Here is an 18,413-nt window from a genome sequence, read left to right on the forward strand (position 1 = left end):
AGCAGCTGACCACACTGCATCCCATATAACTGCCTCGTGGAGCATTCTTACAACAAACACATAACGGACAAATAACACTTGGATTGGCCGGGAATTGGACCCGGGTCTCCAGCGTGGGAGGCGAGAATTCTACCACTGAACCATCAATGCTTGCTTTTAAGAATTCATCTAAAAGCGTTAGCTGCCTAACTTTCCATACATGCATTGTAGATGGATTAAGGACAAATCAAGTTTTGAAATGTTAAGTTTCATGAAATTACGTCCCACATATCAAAACGAAAAAACAGAGCAAAGCAGATGACCACACTGCATCCCATATAACTGCGTCATTGAGCATTTTTACAACAGAAGCATAATGGACCAGACACACTTGCATTGGCCGGGAATCGGAGCCGGGTCTCCCGCGTGGGAGGCGAGAATTCTACCACTGAACCACCAATGCTTGCTTCTAGGGGCTCATCTAGTAGCCCTAGCTTCCTAACTCACCATACTTGTTTTGTACATGGATTAAGTGCAAACCAAGTTTTGAAATGTTAAGTTTCATGAAATCACATCCCACATATCAAAACGGAATAAATCAGAGCAGCTGACCACACTGCATCCCATACAACTGCCTCGTGGAGCATTCTTACAAGAAACACATAACGGAGAAACAACACCTACATTGGCCGGGAATTGGACCCGGGTCTCCCGCATGGGAGGCGAGAATTCTACCACTGAACCACCAATGCTTGCTTTTAAGAATTCATCTAAAAGCGTTAGCTGCCTAACTTTCCATACATGCATTGTACATGGATTAAGGACAAATCAAGTTTTGAAATGTTAAGTTTCATGAAATTACGTCCCACATATCAAAACGAAAAAACAGAGCAAAGCAGATGACCACACTGCATCCCATATAACTGCGTCATTGAGCATTTTTACAACAGAAGCATAATGGACATGCCACACTTGCATTGGCCGGGAATCGGACCTGGGTCTCCCGCGTGGGAGGCGAGAATTCTACCACTGAACCAACAATGCTTGCTTCTAAGGGCTCATCTAGTAGCCCTAGCTTCCTAACTCACCATACTTGTTTTGTACATGGATTAAGTGCAAACCAAGTTTTGAAATGTTAAGTTTCATGAAATCACGTCCCACATATCAAAACGGAATAAATCAGAGCAGCTGACCACACTGCATCCCATATAACTGCCTCGTGGAGCATTCTTACAAGAAACACATAACGGACAAACAAAACTTGCATTGGCCGGGAATTGGACCCGGGTCAAAATCAAGTTTTGAAATGTTAAGTTTCATGAAATCACGTCCCACATATCAAAACGGAAAAAATCAGAGCAAAGCAGATGACCACACTGCATCCCATATAACTGCGTCATGGAGCATTTTTACAACAGTAGCATAATGGACATGCCACACTTGCATTGGCCGGGAATCGGAACTGGGTCTCCCGCGTGGGAGGCGAGAATTCTACCACTGAACCACCAATGCTTGCATCTAAGTGCTCATCTAATAGCCCTAGCTGCCTAACTCACCATACTTGTTTTGAACATGGATTAAGTGCAAACCAAGTTTTGAAATGTTAAGTTTCATGAAATCACGTCCCACATATCAAATGAAAAAATAAGAGCAAAGCAGCTGACCACACTGTATGCCATACTACTGCCTCATGGAGCATTTATTATGGAAACACATAATGGACCAGCCACACTTGCATTGGCCGGGTATCGGACCCGGGTCTCCCGCGTGGCAGGCGAGAATTCTACCACTGAACCACCAATGCTTGCATCTAACTGCTCATCTAATAGCGCTAGCTGCCTAACTCACCATACTTGTTTTGTAGATGGATTAAGTACAATCCAAGTTTTGAAATGTTAAGTTTCATGAAATCACGTCCCACATATCAAAATGGAAAAAATCAGAGCAAAGCAGATGACCACACTGCATCCCATATAACTGCGTCATGGAGCATTTTTACAACAGTAGCATAATGGTCATGCACACTTGCATTGGCCGGGAATCGGACCTGGGTCTCCCGCGTGGGAGGCGAGAATTCTACCACTGAACCACCAATGCTTGCATCTAAGTGCTCATCTAATAGCCCTAGCTGCCTAACTCACCATACTTGTTTTGAACATGGATTAAGTGCAAACCAAGTTTTGAAATGTTAAGTTTCATGAAATCACGTCCCACATATCAAATGAAAAAATAAGAGCAAAGCAGCTGACCACACTGTATGCCATACTACTGCCTCATGGAGCATTTATTATGGAAACACATAATGGACCAGCCACACTTGCATTGGCCGGGAATCGGACCCGGGTCTCCCGCGTGGCAGGCGAGAATTCTACCACTGAACCACCAATGCTTGCATCTAAGTGCTCATCTAATAGCCCTAGCTGTCTAACTCACCATACCTGTTTTGTAGATGGATTAAGTACAAACCAAGTTTTGAAATGTTAAGTTTCATGAAATCACGTCCCACATATCAAAACAAAAAAATCAGAGCAAAGCAGATGACCACACTGCATCCCATATAACTGTGTCATGGAGCATTTTTACAATAGTAGCATAACGGACAAGCCACACTTGCATTGGCCGGGAATCGGACCCGGGTCTCCCGCGTGGCAGGCGAGAATTCTACCACTGAACCACCAATGCTTGCTTCTAAGGGCTCATCTAGTAGCCCTAGCTGCCTAACTCACCATACTTGTTTTGTACATGGATTAAGTGCAAACCAAGTTTTGAAATGTTAAGTTTCATGAAATCACGTCCCACATATCAAAACGGAATAAATCAGAGCAGCTGACCACACTGCATCCCATATAACTGCCTCGTGGAGCATTCTTACAAGAAACACATAACGGACAAACAACACTTGCATTGGCCGGGAATTGGACCCGGGTCAAAATCAAGTTTTGAAATATTAAGTTTCATGAAATCACGTCCCACATATCAAAACGAAAAAATCAGAGCAAAGCAGCTGACCACACTGCATCCCATATAACTGCGTCATGGAGCATTTTTACAATAGTAGCATAACGGACATGCCACACTTGCATTGGCCGGGAATCGGACCCGGGTCTCCCGCGTGGGAGGCGAGAATTCTACCACTGAACCACCAATGCTTGCTTGTAAGAACTCATCTAATAGCCCTAGCTGCCTAACTCACCATACTTGTTTTGTACATGGATTAATTACAAACCAAGTTTTGAAATGTTAAGTTTCATGAAATCACGTCCCACATATCAAAACGGAATAAATCAGAGCAGCTGACCACACTGCATCCCATATAACTGCCTCGTGGAGCATTCTTACAAGAAACACATAACGGACAAATAACACTTGGATTGGCCGGGAATTGGACCCGGGTCTCCAGCGTGGGAGGCGAGAATTCTACCACTGAACCATCAATGCTTGCTTTTAAGAATTCATCTAAAAGCATTAGCTGCCTAACTTTCCATACATGCATTGTACATGGATTAAGGACAAATCAAGTTTTGAAATGTTAAGTTTCATGAAATTACGTCCCACATATCAAAACGAAAAAACAGAGCAAAGCAGATGACCACACTGCATCCCATATAACTGCGTCATTGAGCATTTTTACAACAGAAGCATAATGGACCAGACACACTTGCATTGGCCGGGAATCGGAGCCGGGTCTCCCGCGTGGGAGGCGAGAATTCTACCACTGAACCACCAATGCTTGCTTCTAGGGGCTCATCTAGTAGCCCTAGCTTCCTAACTCACCATACTTGTTTTGTACATGGATTAAGTGCAAACCAAGTTTTGAAATGTTAAGTTTCATGAAATCACATCCCACATATCAAAACGGAATAAATTAGAGCAGCTGACCACACTGCATCCCATACAACTGCCTCGTGGAGCATTCTTACAAGAAACACATAACGGAGAAACAACACCTACATTGGCCGGGAATTGGACCCGGGTCTCCCGCATGGGAGGCGAGAATTCTACCACTGAACCACCAATGCTTGCTTTTAAGAATTCATCTAAAAGCGTTAGCTGCCTAACTTTCCATACATGCATTGTACATGGATTAAGGACAAATCAAGTTTTGAAATGTTAAGTTTCATGAAATTACGTCCCACATATCAAAACGAAAAACAGAGCAAAGCAGATGACCACACTGCATCCCATATAACTGCGTCATTGAGCATTTTTACAACAGAAGCATAATGGACATGCCACACTTGCATTGGCCGGGAATCGGACCCGGGTCTCCCGCGTGGGAGGCGAGAATTCTACCACTGAACCACCAATGCTTGCTTCTAAGGGCTCATCTAGTAGCCCTAGCTTCCTAACTCACCATACTTGTTTTGTACATGGATTAAGTGCAAACCAAGTTTTGAAATGTTAAGTTTCATGAAATCACGTCCCACATATCAAAACGGAATAAATCAGAGCAGCTGACCACACTGCATCCCATATAACTGCCTCGTGGAGCATTCTTACAAGAAACACATAACGGACAAACAACACTTGCATTGGCCGGGAATTGGACCCGGGTCAAAATCAAGTTTTGAAATATTAAGTTTCATGAAATCACGTCCCACATATCAAAACGAAAAAATCAGAGCAAAGCAGCTGACCACACTGCATCCCATATAACTGCGTCATGGAGCATTTTTACAATAGTAGCATAATGGACATGCCACACTTGCATTGGCCGGTAATCGGACCCGGGTCTCCCGCGTGGGAGGCGAGAATTCTACCACTGAACCACCAATGCTTGCTTGTAAGAACTCATCTAATAGCCCTAGCTGCCTAACTCACCATACTTGTTTTGAACATGGATTAAGTGCAAACCAAGTTTTGAAATGTTAAGTTGCATGAAATCACGTCCCACATATCAAAATCAGAGCAAAGCAGCTGACCACACTGCATCCCATACAACTGCCTCGTGGAGCATTCTTACAAGAAACACATAACGGAGAAACAACACCTACATTGGCCGGGAATCGGACCCGGGTCTCCCGCATGGGAGGCGAGAATTCTACCACTGAACCACCAATGCTTGCATCTAAGGGCTCATCTAGTAGCCCCTAGCTGCCTAACTCACCATACTTGTTTTGCACATGGATTAAGGACAAATCAAGTTTTGAAATGTTAAGTTTCATGAAATCACGTCCCACATATCAAAACGGAATAAATCAGAGCAGCTGACCACACTTTATCCCATATAACTGCCTCGTGGAGCATTCTTACAAGAAACACATAACGGACAAACAACACTTGCATTGGCCGGGAATTGGACCCGGGTCAAAATCAAGTTTTGAAATATTAAGTTTCATGAAATCACGTCCCACATATCAAAACGAAAAAATCAGAGCAAAGCAGCTGACCACACTGCATCCCATATAACTGCGTCATGGAGCATTTTTACAATAGTAGCATAATGGACATGCCACACTTGCATTGGCCGGTAATCGGACCCGGGTCTCCCGCGTGGGAGGCGAGAATTCTACCACTGAACCACCAATGCTTGCTTGTAAGAACTCATCTAATAGCCCTAGCTGCCTAACTCACCATACTTGTTTTGAACATGGATTAAGTGCAAACCAAGTTTTGAAATGTTAAGTTGCATGAAATCACGTCCCACATATCAAAATCAGAGCAAAGCAGCTGACCACACTGCATCCCATACAACTGCCTCGTGGAGCATTCTTACAAGAAACACATAACGGAGAAACAACACCTACATTGGCCGGGAATTGGACCCGGGTCTCCCGCATGGGAGGCGAGAATTCTACCACTGAACCACCAATGCTTGCATCTAAGGGCTCATCTAGTAGCCCCTAGCTGCCTAACTCACCATACTTGTTTTGCACATGGATTAAGGACAAATCAAGTTTTGAAATGTTAAGTTTCATGAAATCACGTCCCACATATCAAATGAAAAAAGCAGAGCAAAGCAGCTGACCACACTTTATCCCATACAACTGCCTCATGGAGCATTTATTATGGAAACGCATAATGGACCAGCCACACTTGCATTGGCCGGGAATCGGACCCGGGTCTCCCGCGTGGCAGGCGAGAATTCTGCCACTGAACCACCAATGCTTGAATCTAAGTGCTCATCTAATAGCCCTAGCTTCCTAACTCACCATGCTTGTTTTGTACATGGATTAATTACAAACCAAGTTTTGAAATGTTAAGTTTCATGAAATCACGTCCCACATATCAAAACGGAATAAATCAGAGCAGCTGACCACACTGCATCCCATACAACTGCGTCATGGAGCATTTTTACAACAGAAGCATAATGGACATGCCACACTTGCATTGGCCGGGAATCGGACCCGGGTCTCCCGCATGGGAGGCGAGAATTCTAACACTGAACCACCAATGCTTGCATCTAAGGGCTCATCTAGTAGCCCTAGCTGCCTAACTCACCATACTTGTTTTGTACATGGATTAAGTGCAAACCAAGTTTTGAAATGTTAAGTTTCATGAAATCACGTCCCACATATCAAAACGGAAAAAATCAGAGCAAAGCAGATGACCACACTGCATCCCATATAACTGCGTCATGGAGCATTTTTACAACAGTAGCATAATGGACATGCCACACTTGCATTGGCCGGGAATCGGACCTGGGTCTCCCGCGTGGGAGGCGAGAATTCTACCACTGAACCACCAATGCTTGCATCTAAGTGCTCATCTAATAGCCCTAGCTGCCTAACTCACCATACTTGTTTTGAACATGGATTAAGTGCAAACCAAGTTTTGAAATGTTAAGTTTCATGAAATCACGTCCCACATATCAAATGAAAAATAAGAGCAAAGCATCTGACCACACTGTATGCCATACTACTGCCTCATGGAGCATTTATTATGGAAACACATAATGGACCAGCCACACTTGCATTGGCCGGGAATCGGACCCAGGTCTCCCGCGTGGCAGGCGAGAACTCTACAACTGAACCACCAATGCTTGCATCTAACTGCTCATCTAATAGCGCTAGCTGCCTAACTCACCATACTTGTTTTGTAGATGGATTAAGTACAAACCAAGTTTTGAAATGTTAAGTTTCATGAAATCACGTCCCACATATCAAAATGGAAAAAATCAGAGCAAAGCAGATGACCACACTGCATCCCATATAACTGCGTCATGGAGCATTTTTACAACAGTAGCATAATGGACATGCCACACTTGCATTGGCCAGGAATCGGACCCGGGTCTCCCGCGTGGGAGGCGAGAATTCTACCACTGAACCACCAATGCTTGCAACTAAGTGCTCATCTAATAGCCCTAGCTGCCTAACTCACCATACTTGTTTTGAACATGGATTAAGTGCAAACCAAGTTTTGAAATGTTAAGTTTCATGAAATCACGTCCCACATATCAAATGAAAAAATAAGAGCAAAGCAGCTGACCACACTGTATGCCATACTACTGCCTCATGGAGCATTTATTATGGAAACACATAATGGACCAGCCACACTTGCATTGGCCGGGAATCGGACCCGGGTCTCCCGCGTGGCAGGCGAGAATTCTACCACTGAACCACCAATGCTTGCATCTAAGTGCTCATCTAATAGCCCTAGCTGCCTAACTCACCATACCTGTTTTGTAGATGGATTAAGTACAAACCAAGTTTTGAAATGTTAAGTTTCATGAAATCACGTCCCACATATCAAAACAAAAAAATCAGAGCAAAGCAGATGACCACACTGCATCCCATATAACTGTGTCATGGAGCATTTTTACAATAGTAGCATAACGGACAAGCCACACTTGCATTGGCCGGGAATCGGACCCGGGTCTCCCGCGTGGCAGGCGAGAATTCTACCACTGAACCACCAATGCTTGCTTCTAAGGGCTCATCTAGTAGCCCTAGCTGCCTAACTCACCATACTTGTTTTGTACATGGATTAAGTGCAAACCAAGTTTTGAAATGTTAAGTTTCATGAAATCACGTCCCACATATCAAAACGGAATAAATCAGAGCAGCTGACCACACTGCATCCCATATAACTGCCTCGTGGAGCATTCTTACAAGAAACACATAACGGACAAACAACACTTGCATTGGCCGGGAATTGGACCCGGGTCAAAATCAAGTTTTGAAATATTAAGTTTCATGAAATCACGTCCCACATATCAAAACGAAAAAATCAGAGCAAAGCAGCTGACCACACTGCATCCCATATAACTGCGTCATGGAGCATTTTTACAATAGTAGCATAACGGACATGCCACACTTGCATTGGCCGGGAATCGGACCCGGGTCTCCCGCGTGGGAGGCGAGAATTCTACCACTGAACCACCAATGCTTGCTTGTAAGAACTCATCTAATAGCCCTAGCTGCCTAACTCACCATACTTGTTTTGTACATGGATTAATTACAAACCAAGTTTTGAAATGTTAAGTTTCATGAAATCACATCCCACATATCAAAACGGAATAAATCAGAGCAGCTGACCACACTGCATCCCATACAACTGCGTCATGGAGCATTTTTACAACAGAAGCATAATGGACATGCCACACTTGCATTGGCCGGGAATCGGACCCGGGTATCCCGCGTGGCAGGCGAGAATTCTACCACTGAACCACCAATGCTTGCATCTAAGGGCTCATCTAGTAGCCCTAGCTGCCTAACTCACCATACTTGTTTTGTACATGGATTAAGTGCAAACCAAGTTTTGAAATGTTTAGTTTCATGAAATCACGTCCCACATATCAAAATCGGAGCAAAGCAGCTGACCACACTGTATCCCATACAACTGCCTCATGGAGCATTTATTATGGAAACAAATAATGGACCAGCCACACTTGCATTGGCCGGGAATCGGACCCGGGTCTCCCGCATGGCAGGCGAGAATTCTACCACTGAACCACCAATGCTTGCATCTAAGTGCTCATCTAATAGCCCTAGCTGCCTAACTCACCATACCTGTTTTGTAGATGGATTAAGTACAAACCAAGTTTTGAAATGTTAAGTTTCATGAAATCACGTCACACATATCAACACAAAAAAATCAGAGCAAAGCAGATGACCACACTGCATCCCATATAACTGTGTCATGGAGCATTTTTACAATAGTAGCATAACTGACAAGCCACACTTGCATTGGCCGGGAATCGGACCCGGGTCTCCCGCGTGGCAGGCGAGAATTCTACCACTGAACCACCAATGCTTGCTTTTAAGAATTCATCTAAAAGCGTTAGCTGCCTAACTTTCCATACATGCATTGTACATGGATTAAGGACAAATCAAGTTTTGAAATGTTTAGTTTCATGAAATCACGTCCCACATATCAAAATCAGAGCAAAGCAGCTGACCACACTGTATCCCATATAACTGCCTCGTGGAGCATTCTTACAAGAAACAAATAACGGACAAACAACACTTGGATTGGCCGGGAATTGGACCCGGGTCTCCAGCGTGGGAGGAGAGAATTCTACCACTGAACCACCAATGCTTGCTTTTAAGAATTCATCTAAAAGCGTTAGCTGCCTAACTTTCCATACATGCATTGTACATGGATTAAGGACAAATCAAGTTTTGAAATGTTTAGTTTCATGAAATCACGTCCCACATATCAAAACGAAAAAAACAGAGCAAAGCAGATGACCACACTGCATCCCATATAACTGCGTCATGGAGCATTTTTACAACAGAAGCATAATGGACATGCCACACTTGCATTGGCCGGGAATCGGACACCGGTCTCCCGCGTGGGAGGCGAGAATTCTACCACTAAACCACCAATGCTTGCATCTAAGTGCTCATCTAATAGCCCTAGCTGCCTAACTCACCATAGTTGTTTTGTACATGGATTAAGTGCAAACCAAGTTTTGAAATGTTAAGTTTCATGAAATCACGTCCCACATATCAAAATCAGAGCAAAGCAGTTGACCACACTGCATCCCATACAACTGCCTCGTGGAGCATTCTTACAAGAAACACATAACGGAGAAACAACACCTACATTGGCCGGGAATTGGACCCGGGTCTCCCGCATGGGAGGCGAGAATTCTACCACTGAACCACCAATGCTTGCATCTAAGGGCTCATCTAGTAGCCCCTAGCTGCCTAACTCACCATACTTGTTTTGCACATGGATTAAGGACAAATCAAGTTTTGAAATGTTAAGTTTCATGAAATCACGTCCCACATATCAAATGAAAAAAGCAGAGCAAAGCAGCTGACCACACTGTATCCCATACAACTGCCTCATGGAGCATTTATTATGGAAACGCATAATGGACCAGCCACACTTGCATTGGCCGGGAATCGGACCCGGGTCTCCCGCGTGGCAGGCGAGAATTCTACCACTGAACCACCAATGCTTGCTTTTACGAGCTCATCTAAAAGCGTTAGCTGCCTAACTTTCCATACATGCATTGTACATGGATTAAGGACAAATCAAGTTTTGAAATGTTTAGTTTCATGAAATCAGGTCCCACATATCAAAATCAGAGCAAAGCAGCTGACCACACTGTATCCCATATAACTGCCTCGTGGAGCATTCTTACAAGAAACACATAACGGACAAACAACACTTGGATTGGCTGGGAATTGGACCCGGGTCTCCAGCGTGGGAGGAGAGAATTCTACCACTGAACCACCAATGCTTGCTTTTAAGAATTCATCTAAAAGCGTTAGCTGCCTAACTTTCCATACATGCATTGTACATGGATTAAGGACAAATCAAGTTTTGAAATGTTAAGTTTCATGAAATCACGTCCCACATATCAAAACGAAAAAAACAGAGCAAAGCAGATGACCACACTGCATCCCATATAACTGCGTCATGGAGCATTTTTACAACAGAAGCATAATGGACATGCCACACTTGCATTGGCCGGGAATCGGACCCGGGGTCTCCCGCGTGGGAGGCGAGAATTCTACCACTGAACCACCAATGCTTGCATCTAAGGGCTCATCTAGTAGCCCTAGCTGCCTAACTCACCATACTTGTTTTGTACATGGATTAAGTGCAAACCAAGTTTTGAAATGTTTAGTTTCATGAAATCACGTCCCACATATCAAAACGAAAAAATCAGAGCAAAGCAGCTGACCACACTGCATCCCATATAACTGCGTCATGGAGCATTTTTACAATAGTAGCATAATGGACCAGCCACACTTGCATTGGCCGGGAATCGGACCCGGGTCTCCCGCGTGGCAGGCGAGAATTCTACCACTGAACCACCAATGCTTGCATCTAAGTGCTCATCTAATAGCCCTAGCTGCCTAACTCACCATACTTGTTTTGAACATGGATTAAGTGCAAACCAAGTTTTGAAATGTTAAGTTTCATGAAATCACGTCCCACATATCAAATGAAAAAATAAGAGCAAAGCAGCTGACCACACTGTATGCCATACTACTGCCTCATGGAGCATTTATTATGGAAACACATAATGGACCAGCCACACTTGCATTGGCCGGGAATCGGACCCGGGTCTCCCGCGTGGCAGCCGAGAATTCTACCACTGAACCATCAATGCTTGCATCTAAGTGCTCATCTAATGGCCCTAGCTGCCTAACTCACCATACCTGTTTTGTAGATGGATTAAGTACAAACCAAGTTTTGAAATGTTAAGTTTCATGAAATCACGTCACACATATCAACACGAAAAAATCAGAGCAAAGCAGATGACCACACTGCATCCCATATAACTGTGTCATGGAGCATTTTTACAATAGTAGCATAACTGACAAGCCACACTTGCATTGGCCGGGAATCGGACCCGGGTCTCCCGCGTGGCAGGCGAGAATTCTACCACTGAACCACCAATGTTTGCTTTTAAGAACTCATCTAAAAGCGTTAGCTGCCTAACTTTCCATACATGCATTGTACATGGATTAAGGACAAATCAAGTTTTGAAATGTTTAGTTTCATGAAATCACGTCCCACATATCAAAATCAGAGCAAAGCAGCTGACCACACTGTATCCCATATAACTGCCTCGTGGAGCATTCTTACAAGAAACACATAACGGACAAACAACACTTGGATTGGCCGGGAATCGGACCCGGGTCTCCAGCGTGGGAGGAGAGAGTTCTACCACTGAACCACCAATGCTTGCTTTTAAGAATTCATCTAAAAGCGTTAGCTGCCTAACTTTCCATACATGCATTGTACATGTATTAAGGACAAATCAAGTTTTGAAATGTTTAGTTTCATGAAATCACGTCCCACATATCAAAACGAAAAAAACAGAGCAAAGCAGATGACCACACTGCATCCCATATAACTGCGTCATGGAGCATTTTTACAACAGAAGCATAATGGACATGCCACACTTGCATTGGCCGGGAATCGGACCCGGGTCTCCCGCGTGGGAGGCGAGAATTCTACCACTGAACCACCAATGCTTGCATCTAAGTGCTCATCTAATAGCCCTAGCTGCCTAACTCACCATACTTGTTTTGTACATGGATTAAGTGCAAACCAAGTTTTGAAATGTTAAGTTTCATGAAATCACGTCCCACATATCAAATGAAAAAAGCAGAGCAAAGCAGCTGACCACACTGTATCCCATACAACTGCCTCATGGAGCATTTATTATGGAAACGCATAATGGACCAGCCACACTTGCATTGGCCGGGAATCGGACCCGGGTCTCCCGCGTGGCAGGCGAGAATTCTACCACTGAACCACCAATGCTTGCTTTTAAGAACTCATCTAAAAGCGTTAGCTGCCTAACTTTCCATACATGCATTGTACATGGATTAAGGACAAATCAAGTTTTGAAATGTTTAGTTTCATGAAATCACGTCCCACATATCAAATGAAAAAAGCAGAGCAAAGCAGCTGACCACACTGTATCCCATACAACTGCCTCATGGAGCATTTATTATGGAAACGCATAATGGACCAGCCACACTTGCATTGGCCGGGAATCGGACCCGGGTCTCCCGCGTGGCAGGCGAGAATTCTACCACTGAACCACCAATGCTTGCTTTTAAGAACTCATCTAAAAGCGTTAGCTGCCTAACTTTCCATACATGCATTGTACATGGATTAAGGACAAATCAAGTTTTGAAATGTTAAGTTTCATGAAATCACGTCCCACATATCAAATGAAAAAATAAGAGCAAAGCAGCTGACCACACTGTATGCCATACTACTGCCTCATGGAGCATTTATTATGGAAACACATAATGGACCAGCCACACTTGCATTGGCCGGGAATCGGACCCGGGTCTCCCGCGTGGCAGGCGAGAATTCTACCACTGAACCACCAATGCTTGCATCTAAGTGCTCATCTAATAGCCCTAGCTGCCTAACTCACCATACTTGTTTTGAACATGGATTAAGTGCAAACCAAGTTTTGAAATGTTAAGTTTCATGAAATCACGTCCCACATATCAAAATCAGAGCAAAGCAGTTGACCACACTGCATCCCATACAACTGCCTCGTGGAGCATTCTTACAAGAAACACATAACGGAGAAACAACACCTACATTGGCCGGGAATTGGACCCGGGTCTCCCGCATGGGAGGCGAGAATTCTACCACTGAACCACCAATGCTTGCATCTAAGGGCTCATCTAGTAGCCCCTAGCTGCCTAACTCACCATACTTGTTTTGCACATGGATTAAGGACAAATCAAGTTTTGAAATGTTAAGTTTCATGAAATCACGTCCCACATATCAAATGAAAAAAGCAGAGCAAAGCAGCTGACCACACTGTATCCCATACAACTGCCTCATGGAGCATTTATTATGGAAACGCATAATGGACCAGCCACACTTGCATTGGCCGGGAATCGGACCCGGGTCTCCCGCGTGGCAGGCGAGAATTCTACCACTGAACCACCAATGCTTGCTTTTAAGAACTCATCTAAAAGCGTTAGCTGCCTAACTTTCCATACATGCATTGTACATGGATTAAGGACAAATCAAGTTTTGAAATGTTTAGTTTCATGAAATCACGTCCCACATATCAAATGAAAAAAGCAGAGCAAAGCAGCTGACCACACTGTATCCCATACAACTGCCTCATGGAGCATTTATTATGGAAACGCATAATGGACCAGCCACACTTGCATTGGCCGGGAATCGGACCCGGGTCTCCCGCGTGGCAGGCGAGAATTCTACCACTGAACCACCAATGCTTGCATCTAAGTGCTCATCTAATAGCCCTAGCTGCCTAACTCACCATACCTGTTTTGTAGATGGATTAAGTACAAACCAAGTTTTGAAATGTTAAGTTTCATGAAATCACGTCACACATATCAACACGAAAAAATCAGAGCAAAGCAGATGACCACACTGCATCCCATATAACTGTGTCATGGAGCATTTTTACAATAGTAGCATAACTGACAAGCCACACTTGCATTGGCCGGGAATCGGACCCGGGTCTCCCGCGTGGCAGGCGAGAATTCTACCATTGAACCACCAATGCTTGCTTTTAAGAACTCATCTAAAAGCGTTAGCTGCCTAACTTTCCATACATGCATTGTACATGGATTAAGGACAAATCAAGTTTTGAAATGTTTAGTTTCATGAAATCACGTCCCACATATCAAAATCAGAGCAAAGCAGCTGACCACACTGTATCCCATATAACTGCCTCGTGGAGCATTCTTACAAGAAACACATAACGGACAAACAACACTTGGATTGGCCGGGAATCGGACCCGGGTCTCCAGCGTGGGAGGAGAGAATTCTACCACTGAACCACCAATGCTTGCTTTTAAGAATTCATCTAAAAGCGTTAGCTGCCTAACTTTCCATACATGCATTGTACATGGATTAAGGACAAATCAAGTTTTGAAATGTTTAGTTTCATGAAATCACGTCCCACATATCAAAACAAAAAAAACAGAGCAAAGCAGATGACCACACTGCATCCCATATAACTGCGTCATGGAGCATTTTTACAACAGAAGCATAATGGACATGCCACACTTGCATTGGCCGGGAATCGGACACGGGTCTCCCGCGTGGGAGGCGAGAATTCTACCACTGAACCACCAATGCTTGCATCTAAGTGCTCATCTAATAGCCCTAGCTGCCTAACTCACCATAGTTGTTTTGTACATGGATTAAGTGCAAACCAAGTTTTGAAATGTTAAGTTTCATGAAATCACGTCCCACATATCAAAACGGAAAAAATCAGAGCAAAGCAGATGACCACACTGCATCCCATATAACTGCGTCATGGAGCATTTTTACAACAGTAGCATAATGGACATGCCACACTTGCATTGGCCGGGAATCGGACCCGGGTCTCCCGCGTGGGAGGCGAGAATTCTACCACTGAACCACCAATGCTTGCATCTAAGTGCTCATCTAATAGCCCTAGCTGCCTAACTCACCATACTTGTTTTGAACATGGATTAAGTGCAAACCAAGTTTTGAAATGTTAAGTTTCATGAAATCACGTCCCACATATCAAAATCAGAGCAAAGCAGTTGACCACACTGCATCCCATACATCTGCCTCGTGGAGCATTCTTACAAGAAACACATAACGGAGAAACAACACCTACATTGGCCGGGAATTGGACCCGGGTCTCCCGCATGGGAGGCGAGAATTCTACCACTGAACCACCAATGCTTGCATCTAAGGGCTCATCTAGTAGCCCCTAGCTGCCTAACTCACCATACTTGTTTTGCACATGGATTAAGGACAAATCAAGTTTTGAAATGTTAAGTTTCATGAAATCACGTCCCACATATCAAATGAAAAAAGCAGAGCAAAGCAGCTGACCACACTGTATCCCATACAACTGCCTCATGGAGCATTTATTATGGAAACGCATAATGGACCAGCCACACTTGCATTGGCCGGGAATCGGACCCGGGTCTCCCGCGTGGCAGGCGAGAATTCTACCACTGAACCACCAATGCTTGCTTTTAAGAACTCATCTAAAAGCGTTAGCTGCCTAACTTTCCATGGATTAAGGACAAATCAAGTTTTGAAATGTTTAGTTTCATGAAATCACGTCCCACATATCAAAATCAGAGCAAAGCAGCTGACCACACTGTATCCCATATAACTGCCTCGTGGAGCATTCTTACAAGAAACACATAACGGACAAACAAACCCTTGGATTGGCCGGGAATTGCACCCGGGTCTCCAGCGCGGGAGGAGAGAATTCTACCACTGAACCACCAATGCTTGCTTTTAAGAATTCATCTAAAAGCGTTAGCTGCCTAACTTTCCATACATGCATTGTACATGGATTAAGGACAAATCAAGTTTTGAAATGTTAAGTTTCATGAAATCACGTCCCACATATCAAAACGAAAAAAACAGAGCAAAGCAGATGACCACACTGCATCCCATATAACTGCGTCATGGAGCATTTTTACAACAGAAGCATAATGGACATGCCACACTTGCATTGGCCGGGAATCGGACCCGGGGTCTCCCGCGTGGGAGGCGAGAATTCTACCACTGAACCACCAATGCTTGCATCTAAGTGCTCATCTAATAGCCCTAGCTGCCTAACTCACCATACTTGTTTTGTAGATGGATTAAGTACAAACCAAGTTTTGAAATGTTAAGTTTCATGAAATCACGTCCCACATATCAAAATGGCAAAAATCAGAGCAAAGCAGATGACCACACTGCATCCCATATAACTGCGTCATGGAGCATTTTTACAACAGTAGCATAATGGACATGCCACACTTGCATTGGCCGGGAATCGGACCCGGGTCTCCCGCGTGGGAGGCGAGAATTCTACCACTGAACCACCAATGCTTGCATCTAAGTGCTCATCTAATAGCCCTAGCTGCTTAACTCACCATACTTGTTTTGAACATGGATTAAGTGCAAACCAAGTTTTGAAATGTTAAGTTTCATGAAATCACGTCCCACATATCAAAATCAGAGCAAAGCAGCTGACCACACTGTATCCCATATAACTGCCTCGTGGAGCATTCTTACAAGAAACACATAACGGACAAACAACACTTGGATTGGCCGGGAATTGGACCCGGGTCTCCAGCGTGGGAGGAGAGAATTCTACCACTGAACCACCAATGCTTGCTTTTAAGAATTCATCTAAAAGCGTTAGCTGCCTAACTTTCCATACATGCATTGTACATGGATTAAGGACAAATCAAGTTTTGAAATGTTTAGTTTCATGAAATCACGTCCCACATATCAAAACGAAAAAAACAGAGCAAAGCAGATGACCACACTGCATCCCATATAACTGCGTCATGGAGCATTTTTACAACAGAAGCATAATGGACATGCCACACTTGCATTGGCCGGGAATCGGACCCGGGTCTCCCGCGTGGGAGGCAAGAATTCTACCACTGAACAACCAATGCTTGCATCTAAGTGCTCATCTAATAGCCCTAGCTGCCTAACTCACCATACTTGATTTGTACATGGATTAAGTGCAAACCAAGTTTTGAAATGTTAAGTTTCATGAAATCACGTCCCACATATCAAATGAAAAAATAAGAGCAAAGCAGCTGACCACACTGTATGCCATACTACTGCCTCATGGAGCATTTATTATGGAAACACATAATGGACCAGCCACACTTGCATTGGCCAGGAATCGGACCCGGGTCTCCCGCGTGGCAGGCGAGAATTCTACCACTGAACCACCAATGCTTGCATCTAAGTGCTCATCTAATAGCCCTAGCTGCCTAACTCACCATACCTGTTTTGTAGATGGATTAAGTACAAACCAAGTTTTGAAATGTTAAGTTTCATGAAATCACGTCACACATATCAACACGAAAAAATCAGAGCAAAGAAGATGACCACACTGCATCCCATATAACTGTGTCATGGAGCATTTTTACAATAGTAGCATAACTGACAAGCCACACTTGCATTGGCCGGGAATCGGACCCGGGTCTCCCGCGTGGCAGGCGAGAATTCTACCACTGAACCACCAATGCTTGCTTTTAAGAACTCATCTAAAAGCGTTAGCTGCCTAACTTTCCATACATGCATTGTACATGGATTAAGGACAAATCAAGTTTTGAAATGTTTAGTTTCATGAAATCACGTCCCACATATCAAAATCAGAGCAAAGCAGCTGACCACACTGTATCCCATATAACTGCCTCGTGGAGCATTCTTACAAGAAACACATAACGGACAAACAACACTTGGATTGGCCGGGAATTGGACCCGGGTCTCCAGCGTGGGAGGAGAGAATTCTACCACTGAACCACCAATGCTTGCTTTTAAGAATTCATCTAAAAGCGTTAGCTGCCTAACTTTCCATACATGCATTGTACATGGATTAAGGACAAATCAAGTTTTGAAATGTTTAGTTTCATGAAATCACGTCCCACATATCAAAACGAAAAAAACAGAGCAAAGCAGATGACCACACTGCATCCCATATAACTGCGTCATGGAGCATTTTTACAACAGAAGCATAATGGACATGCCACACTTGCATTGGCCGAAATCGGACCCGGGTCTCC

At 44.0% G+C, this 18,413-nt stretch overlaps 25 non-coding genes across 25 annotated transcripts; all 25 read right to left on the minus strand.

The window, feature by feature from the left end:
• Positions 1 to 371: 371 nt before the first annotated feature.
• Positions 372 to 442, minus strand: trnag-ccc (transfer RNA glycine (anticodon CCC)). The gene has a single exon. It is a non-coding gene; the product is annotated as a tRNA-Gly (tRNA).
• A 218-nt stretch (positions 443 to 660) lies between these two features.
• On the minus strand, positions 661 to 731 carry trnag-ccc (transfer RNA glycine (anticodon CCC)). The gene has a single exon. It is a non-coding gene; the product is annotated as a tRNA-Gly (tRNA).
• A 1,274-nt stretch (positions 732 to 2,005) lies between these two features.
• On the minus strand, positions 2,006 to 2,076 carry trnag-ccc (transfer RNA glycine (anticodon CCC)). The gene has a single exon. It is a non-coding gene; the product is annotated as a tRNA-Gly (tRNA).
• A 981-nt stretch (positions 2,077 to 3,057) lies between these two features.
• Positions 3,058 to 3,128, minus strand: trnag-ccc (transfer RNA glycine (anticodon CCC)). Its single transcript has one exon. It is a non-coding gene; the product is annotated as a tRNA-Gly (tRNA).
• A 510-nt stretch (positions 3,129 to 3,638) lies between these two features.
• Positions 3,639 to 3,709, minus strand: trnag-ccc (transfer RNA glycine (anticodon CCC)). Its single transcript has one exon. It is a non-coding gene; the product is annotated as a tRNA-Gly (tRNA).
• Positions 3,710 to 3,927: 218 nt separating this feature from the next.
• Positions 3,928 to 3,998, minus strand: trnag-ccc (transfer RNA glycine (anticodon CCC)). Its single transcript has one exon. It is a non-coding gene; the product is annotated as a tRNA-Gly (tRNA).
• Positions 3,999 to 4,218: 220 nt separating this feature from the next.
• Positions 4,219 to 4,289, minus strand: trnag-ccc (transfer RNA glycine (anticodon CCC)). Its single transcript has one exon. It is a non-coding gene; the product is annotated as a tRNA-Gly (tRNA).
• Positions 4,290 to 4,685: 396 nt separating this feature from the next.
• On the minus strand, positions 4,686 to 4,756 carry trnag-ccc (transfer RNA glycine (anticodon CCC)). The gene has a single exon. It is a non-coding gene; the product is annotated as a tRNA-Gly (tRNA).
• Positions 4,757 to 4,970: 214 nt separating this feature from the next.
• Positions 4,971 to 5,041, minus strand: trnag-ccc (transfer RNA glycine (anticodon CCC)). Its single transcript has one exon. It is a non-coding gene; the product is annotated as a tRNA-Gly (tRNA).
• A 397-nt stretch (positions 5,042 to 5,438) lies between these two features.
• trnag-ccc (transfer RNA glycine (anticodon CCC)) lies at positions 5,439 to 5,509 on the minus strand. The gene has a single exon. It is a non-coding gene; the product is annotated as a tRNA-Gly (tRNA).
• Positions 5,510 to 5,723: 214 nt separating this feature from the next.
• Positions 5,724 to 5,794, minus strand: trnag-ccc (transfer RNA glycine (anticodon CCC)). Its single transcript has one exon. It is a non-coding gene; the product is annotated as a tRNA-Gly (tRNA).
• A 511-nt stretch (positions 5,795 to 6,305) lies between these two features.
• trnag-ccc (transfer RNA glycine (anticodon CCC)) lies at positions 6,306 to 6,376 on the minus strand. The gene has a single exon. It is a non-coding gene; the product is annotated as a tRNA-Gly (tRNA).
• A 223-nt stretch (positions 6,377 to 6,599) lies between these two features.
• On the minus strand, positions 6,600 to 6,670 carry trnag-ccc (transfer RNA glycine (anticodon CCC)). The gene has a single exon. It is a non-coding gene; the product is annotated as a tRNA-Gly (tRNA).
• Positions 6,671 to 7,184: 514 nt separating this feature from the next.
• Positions 7,185 to 7,255, minus strand: trnag-ccc (transfer RNA glycine (anticodon CCC)). The gene has a single exon. It is a non-coding gene; the product is annotated as a tRNA-Gly (tRNA).
• A 981-nt stretch (positions 7,256 to 8,236) lies between these two features.
• Positions 8,237 to 8,307, minus strand: trnag-ccc (transfer RNA glycine (anticodon CCC)). The gene has a single exon. It is a non-coding gene; the product is annotated as a tRNA-Gly (tRNA).
• Positions 8,308 to 9,966: 1,659 nt separating this feature from the next.
• On the minus strand, positions 9,967 to 10,037 carry trnag-ccc (transfer RNA glycine (anticodon CCC)). Its single transcript has one exon. It is a non-coding gene; the product is annotated as a tRNA-Gly (tRNA).
• Positions 10,038 to 10,837: 800 nt separating this feature from the next.
• On the minus strand, positions 10,838 to 10,909 carry trnag-ccc (transfer RNA glycine (anticodon CCC)). Its single transcript has one exon. It is a non-coding gene; the product is annotated as a tRNA-Gly (tRNA).
• Positions 10,910 to 12,294: 1,385 nt separating this feature from the next.
• trnag-ccc (transfer RNA glycine (anticodon CCC)) lies at positions 12,295 to 12,365 on the minus strand. Its single transcript has one exon. It is a non-coding gene; the product is annotated as a tRNA-Gly (tRNA).
• Positions 12,366 to 13,455: 1,090 nt separating this feature from the next.
• trnag-ccc (transfer RNA glycine (anticodon CCC)) lies at positions 13,456 to 13,526 on the minus strand. The gene has a single exon. It is a non-coding gene; the product is annotated as a tRNA-Gly (tRNA).
• A 1,385-nt stretch (positions 13,527 to 14,911) lies between these two features.
• trnag-ccc (transfer RNA glycine (anticodon CCC)) lies at positions 14,912 to 14,982 on the minus strand. The gene has a single exon. It is a non-coding gene; the product is annotated as a tRNA-Gly (tRNA).
• A 223-nt stretch (positions 14,983 to 15,205) lies between these two features.
• trnag-ccc (transfer RNA glycine (anticodon CCC)) lies at positions 15,206 to 15,276 on the minus strand. The gene has a single exon. It is a non-coding gene; the product is annotated as a tRNA-Gly (tRNA).
• A 214-nt stretch (positions 15,277 to 15,490) lies between these two features.
• trnag-ccc (transfer RNA glycine (anticodon CCC)) lies at positions 15,491 to 15,561 on the minus strand. The gene has a single exon. It is a non-coding gene; the product is annotated as a tRNA-Gly (tRNA).
• Positions 15,562 to 16,347: 786 nt separating this feature from the next.
• Positions 16,348 to 16,419, minus strand: trnag-ccc (transfer RNA glycine (anticodon CCC)). Its single transcript has one exon. It is a non-coding gene; the product is annotated as a tRNA-Gly (tRNA).
• A 223-nt stretch (positions 16,420 to 16,642) lies between these two features.
• trnag-ccc (transfer RNA glycine (anticodon CCC)) lies at positions 16,643 to 16,713 on the minus strand. The gene has a single exon. It is a non-coding gene; the product is annotated as a tRNA-Gly (tRNA).
• A 507-nt stretch (positions 16,714 to 17,220) lies between these two features.
• On the minus strand, positions 17,221 to 17,291 carry trnag-ccc (transfer RNA glycine (anticodon CCC)). The gene has a single exon. It is a non-coding gene; the product is annotated as a tRNA-Gly (tRNA).
• Positions 17,292 to 18,413: the final 1,122 nt, after the last annotated feature.

Source organism: Misgurnus anguillicaudatus, chromosome 9 (assembly GCF_027580225.2).
Source record: "Misgurnus anguillicaudatus chromosome 9, ASM2758022v2, whole genome shotgun sequence".
NCBI classification, from domain to species: Eukaryota; Metazoa; Chordata; class Actinopteri; order Cypriniformes; family Cobitidae; genus Misgurnus; species Misgurnus anguillicaudatus.